The sequence below is a fragment of the Amborella trichopoda genome, chromosome 6 (assembly GCF_054954075.1).
Source record: "Amborella trichopoda isolate Santa Cruz 75 chromosome 6, AtrichopodaSantaCruz75HAP2 v2.0, whole genome shotgun sequence".
NCBI lineage: Eukaryota > Viridiplantae > Streptophyta > Magnoliopsida > Amborellales > Amborellaceae > Amborella > Amborella trichopoda.
In genome coordinates, this window is record NC_142341.1 from 42,298,775 (window position 1) to 42,304,320 (window position 5,546).

Sequence of the window (5,546 nt, forward strand, 5' to 3'; positions counted from 1 at the left end):
TTTTTGTAACCAATAAAAAACAAAATACATTATTCCGCAAGGAATTAGAAAGCCAAAGAAAATAGATTTTTCAATACACAAATTATAGAAGTTAACAAATAAAAAAACCAAATAAACTAATATTTTCTTGGTGGACATTAAAAAAGAAAGACTTTCTTGGTACACAAATTAAAAATGCAATAGATTTTTTAGTACACAAATAATAGAAGTCAACAAATAAAAAACTAAGATTTTCTTGGTAGACATTAAAAAAAAAAAAAAAAGATTTTATTTGTAAATAAATAAAAAATGCAAAAAATGTTTGGTCTGTCAGACTGCCCCATGGCCATCTCATCAGCCAATGACTAGATGAGAGCGATCCTCTAAGGTTCATGGATCTCCATGGAGTCCAAAGCCAGTATTCACACCCTGACCAAGTAGCATTCTATCATCTTCCAGATTTATGTGCGTGTCTCCATCGTGTCAATGGAAACGGATGTACAACCTATAGAACAGATCCTGTTCAAGTAAGGTCGTGATGTAAATTAAGGAGACAAAGTTATTTAAAGAAACTCTTTGCTTGCCTTTTCATTGATGTGGGACAAATTTTAAGAAAACTCTACTCCCTCGTTCCTCGACTTTCTCTCTTCCCAAAATACTTAAGTTTCATGCTATCTCTCTCATGTTCCCGAGGTCATTGCATACACACTCTCTCTCTAAATGCATAAATGAGCCATAAGTCTACATACAACAAATCCTTAACATTTATCTCTCTCTCTCTAAATGCATAAGTTAGCCATAAGTCTACATACAACAAATCCTTAACATTTTTCTCTCTCTCCCTAAATTCATAAGTGAGCCATAGTCTACATACAACAAATCCTTAACATTTCTCTCTATCTCTCTCTCTCTAAATGCATAAGTGAGCCATAAGTCTACATACAACAAATCCTCTCTCTCTCTCTCTCTCTCTCTAAATGCATAAGTGAGCCATAAGTCTACATACAACAAATCCTTAACCTTGAGTTTTGAATTAGAACTCCTAACTAATCATAATCATTGAAAATCATCACCCTTTGGATATGATGTTGACCATAGTCATCAAGATTGGACCAAACCAGTGGTATGACTTGTCAGATCTTGAAATGTAGGTTGGTCTAGTCAAAAGTTAAAATTTGTTGCAGTCGAAAATCGATCAAAACTAACGGTTTTGGTCAATTCGACTAACCGGTATCTTCTAGTTCATCTAGCCAAATAAAGTTTTTGAATACTTTTTTTAATGGGTGCGGTTTGTATAGATCCGAGGCTCTAAATAATCAAAGTAAAGTATACCTTTAAATGGGGGCAAAAAATGTGGTTTCAATATTGGAAAACTTAAAATATATTTTCATCTTTAATAATAAAATTTAACGCCTTAAAAATAGTGCAGATCGATTTGAGGATATTTGGGCATCAAAACAACCTCTTCTAGTGAAATTTTTGAGGTGGGCTCTAATTGGATTGTTTAGAGCCTAGGCTCTATATAAACTTTTTTTTTTTTTAATATACTATATGTTTTATTTAGGATGCGGTTAGTATGCTGTCAAGCCTGCATATGTAGCAATGTGGGCTTCGCAATAAATGTATTTTTAAATATAATTTGACATATTTTTTAGAGAATATATAATCTTTAACATGGAGATCATGAATATGAAAAAAAAAAAAAAAATTTAAAAATAATAGTTATATTAAAAAAACATTCAGACAGTTAGTTACAATTGCGTTTAGATGGACCACCTATTTAAATCCATCTTTAACATGGATTTTTATACTTCTGGACCGCATATTGTAGAAATGCAGTCCAGCCCGAATGAAACAATTGGTCTTTTATCTATACTTTTTTCATATCTTAAATTTGAATCAAACTTGTTCAATTAATGATTAGATTGGTTTCGACTAGACTAGTGTAGTGACTGGTTTGATCATATTAGACCGGTTTTGACTAGACCAATGTTAGAAAAATCAGTCGGTTCAAACCGAAACTGACAGGTTAGATGGGACCCTTCCGATTCCGGTTAGCACTAGTTTTAGAGTACTAGCTATAAGACAAACCTCCCCAAAAAAATCAGGGCCAAATCCGGCCGGAACCCGCTCAAACTACTCGATTTTCATCCTAACCGACCGGTTTTTAGCCTAACCGGACCAGTTTTCCTTAAAAATGTGTTATATAACATAATATAACATCTGTTATATAATAAATCTCGTTAATTTAAGCAGTGGACCTTTTTTTTTAGCAGAAACCCGTCATTTTTTGTTTGATTCATTTTGATTCGATTTTTTCACCTTTTTAAGCATTTTTCAGGTTTTTTCAGTCATTTATTGACTGGAATAATTGATTTCACATTATAAAAAGAGGGATTTCCAACCGAAAACACATCGGAATTTGAAATTTGTAGCTGTTTTTAGGTGTTCTTCACTGTCTCAAAAATCCGCCGAAATTGAGATTTTGGCCTTGATTTTAGTTTTTAATTAGTAAAATTTTATGGTTCTTTTACATGTTAGTGTTAATCAGGTTATTCAAGTCCTAATTTCATCAAAGAACCGAAATTTCAGTATCAAATTCTACGGATTAGGGCATCGTCTCAATTTTCTGAACTGAGTTGATAAAAATCTGTTGAACTCGAGATTTTGGGTCCATTTTTTATCCTTTTCTCAGTCAAATTTTGGGGGTTTTGTAGGTGTCACAGTTACCTATATTTTTCAAGTCCTACTTTCATCAAAAGATAGAAATTTCAGGCTCGATTTCTACAGATTAAGGTATCGCCTTAGTTTTTCTGAACCAAGTTAAAAAAACCCGCCAAACCCTATTTTTTAGGCCCGTTTTTTATCCTTTCTCAGTCAAATTTTGAGGATTTTATAGATGTGAGAGTTACTCAAATTTTGCAAGTCCTAGTTTCATCAAAAGATCCAAATTTTAGGTTCGATTTCTACAGATTAGGGCATCGTCTTAGTTTTTCTGAACTGAATTGAAAAAAAAATTGAGATTTTGGATTCAATTTCTATCCTTTTTTATTCAAATTTTGGGGATTTTATAGATGTCATAGGTACTTGGAAGATTGAAGTCCTAAATTGTTCTAAAATTCAAAATTTTTGACTTGATTTTTACAATTGAGATCACATGTTTGAATTTCATGTGACTTTTCATTTAGTATTTTTTTTGAAAATATGAATTTTTAGTTGTTTGTTTAATTGTTTACCACTTTATTTTGCTAAAAATATAACTATGTAAATTTTTTATATTTGAAATAATTATCTTCAATTTACTTCTTAATGTGTTTTTTTTTTGGGTAAATACTTGTTTATGTGTTTCTAATAAAAATTATATATAAAAAAAAATGTTTCTAATAGAAACTTTGTATATAGTTAAGCTAATCTACTAAATCATTGTACCGAACTACTGATTGTTGTTAGATTGATTAGGAGTCTTTTTTTTTCGTGTACCATCACACGTGTCAAATTTATGTATTTTGCTGTTTTTTTTCCTCTTGTCTCCCTATATTCATGATGTGTTTCTATTTTCATTTTAACTATTGATTGCTGTATTTCTAAATATAGGATTAGGACAATCTATTTCCCAAAATTTATTTTTATTCCTATATAGGGTTTTAATTGATGTTAACTTATTATCATGAGGGCAATCTCAACATTAGTTTTATTGGTCATTTACTTCATACAAATTCTAAATTGGACTTTGTAACTCCATCAATTGAATTTTAATGTCAAATTCCAAATTGTCTTATATATGTCCATAGTATTCATATATTAATTTATATAAAACATTGTTTCAAATTTATTTTTATAAGATAAATGTAGGTAATAAGATAATATACACGTAATCTATGTTTTTCTTCTTCTATTTTTTATTTTTTTTTTTGGGTTTTGACCCTTTTTTTAAAAAAAATATATCGAACCAATTAATTCAGTTAGCCGCCCAATTAGTCCGGTTCAAGTTCTAATCGCTCCCGGACTAGACCAATCCAGTAACCGGTCTGATTATGATAACAATGAACTATGTTAATTTCTCCTTTTAGCATCTTCCTTCTATTATTTACCTAATTTTATCATATGTTTTTGTGGTTCTTGCAGGATCAATTAATTTGGGACAATACTACAAAATAAAGAGAGGACCACCATTGCCCCTCAATAATTTAACAAGAGGAAGAGGAGGAAGAAGACACTACTATCTCTATATTTTCGTGTGTTTGTGGATTGTAAGAGAGTTCTATGTCTCGAGGTTACTCGTGAGGGACCACCTTGAAAAGGGTATTTGGTCTTGTTTGCAATTGGTTGTAGTATTAAATGATCTATATGAGGGTTAATTAAATTAGCATCAATAAGTTTGGAGTAATGCCATTTCGTAGTCTTGAGTAGGTCCATAAGAATGGCGTGGTTATCTTTGTTAGGATTTAATAAGCCTCTTGGACGCGCTAAAAGGAATATCAAAAGTTGGATTTTACCAACATCGTGAACTTATCCCGCTAGAAACAAAACAGGAGAGAGTACAAGTGTGACGACCCAGATTTTTTTGGCCTAATAGTGTGTATGGTAGAAGAGAGAAAAAGAGACAGTACGGGGCAGTGAGAGCACGCGGCAATAAGAGAGCGCGCGGCAGTGAGAGAACGCGCACGGCAGTGAGAGAGCGCGCGGCAGTGAAAGCACGCTGCAGTGAGAGTGCACGGCAGTAAGAGATAGAAGGTGTGTGCTGCCGTGTGCAGCAATGTGCGTGTCGTGCGCGCCAGTATGAGAATCAGAAGTAGAAGGTGAAAGCACGTGCAGCAGTAGGAGGAAGAACGAGAGTGCCGCCGTGCACGATGTGGGTGTGTGCTGCCATGTGAGATATGGACCGTCGAGTGCAGCTTTACAGGGTGGTCCTGGGGACTTCCTCTTCTTTTCTCACATATTTATGAGCCACTTGTCCCCTGCTTGTAAATTTGTGTGCCTTGCGTATGCCACTTGTAAAGTGTATGGCATGTCCCTTGACGTCTCTTGTTGTTGCAGGCTACCCCTTTCCTTTTCCTATTTACTTCACCCCTTCATACTCATCTCAAGCGTTTGCTTTCTCTCAGCCATGTTTTTCCCCCTTGAGCCCTTAGAGCCTCAAGAATAAGACCCTCCATTGAAAGCTCGATCTTGGAGAAATATTGTGTAGGGGAACAATTAAGACCCTCCATTGAAAGCTTGACCTTGGAGAAATACTGTGTAGAGGAACTTCAAGTAGATTCACTTCCATGCTCTCATGATACATGTTTTTGGTTGATTCATCTAAATATGAAATCATACGTGTGTGAATGTAAGTATGAGCATGAATGTGCATTGCATGAAGCTTAAGTTTGTTTATGGATGAAATCTCAATATGCATGTAGCTGTATGTTGCAAAACTATGCTAGAAGAGGGCCTTGTTTTCCAGAAAAACTGGGCCTTCATTGCATGACAATTTGGGGTAATGAAATTCTTTTGTTGGTCATGAAAAATTGTGAATCAAGAAATATGTGTGTCCAATATAAGATTAAATAGGGTTAGTATGGTTG

The 5,546-nt window shown here is 33.8% G+C and overlaps 1 long non-coding RNA gene and 1 other non-coding gene across 2 annotated transcripts; one reads left to right on the top strand and one right to left on the bottom strand.

The window, feature by feature from the left end:
- Positions 1-303: 303 nt before the first annotated feature.
- LOC148781782 (small nucleolar RNA U3) lies at positions 304-516 on the bottom strand. Its single transcript, XR_016058677.1, has one exon. It is a non-coding gene; the product is annotated as a small nucleolar RNA U3 (small nucleolar RNA).
- Positions 517-2,360: 1,844 nt separating this feature from the next.
- On the top strand, positions 2,361-5,245 carry LOC148781783 (uncharacterized). Its single transcript, XR_016058598.1, has 2 exons — positions 2,361-4,005; positions 4,105-5,245. It is a non-coding gene; the product is annotated as an uncharacterized LOC148781783 (long non-coding RNA).
- The last annotated feature ends 301 nt before the right edge of the window (positions 5,246-5,546 follow it).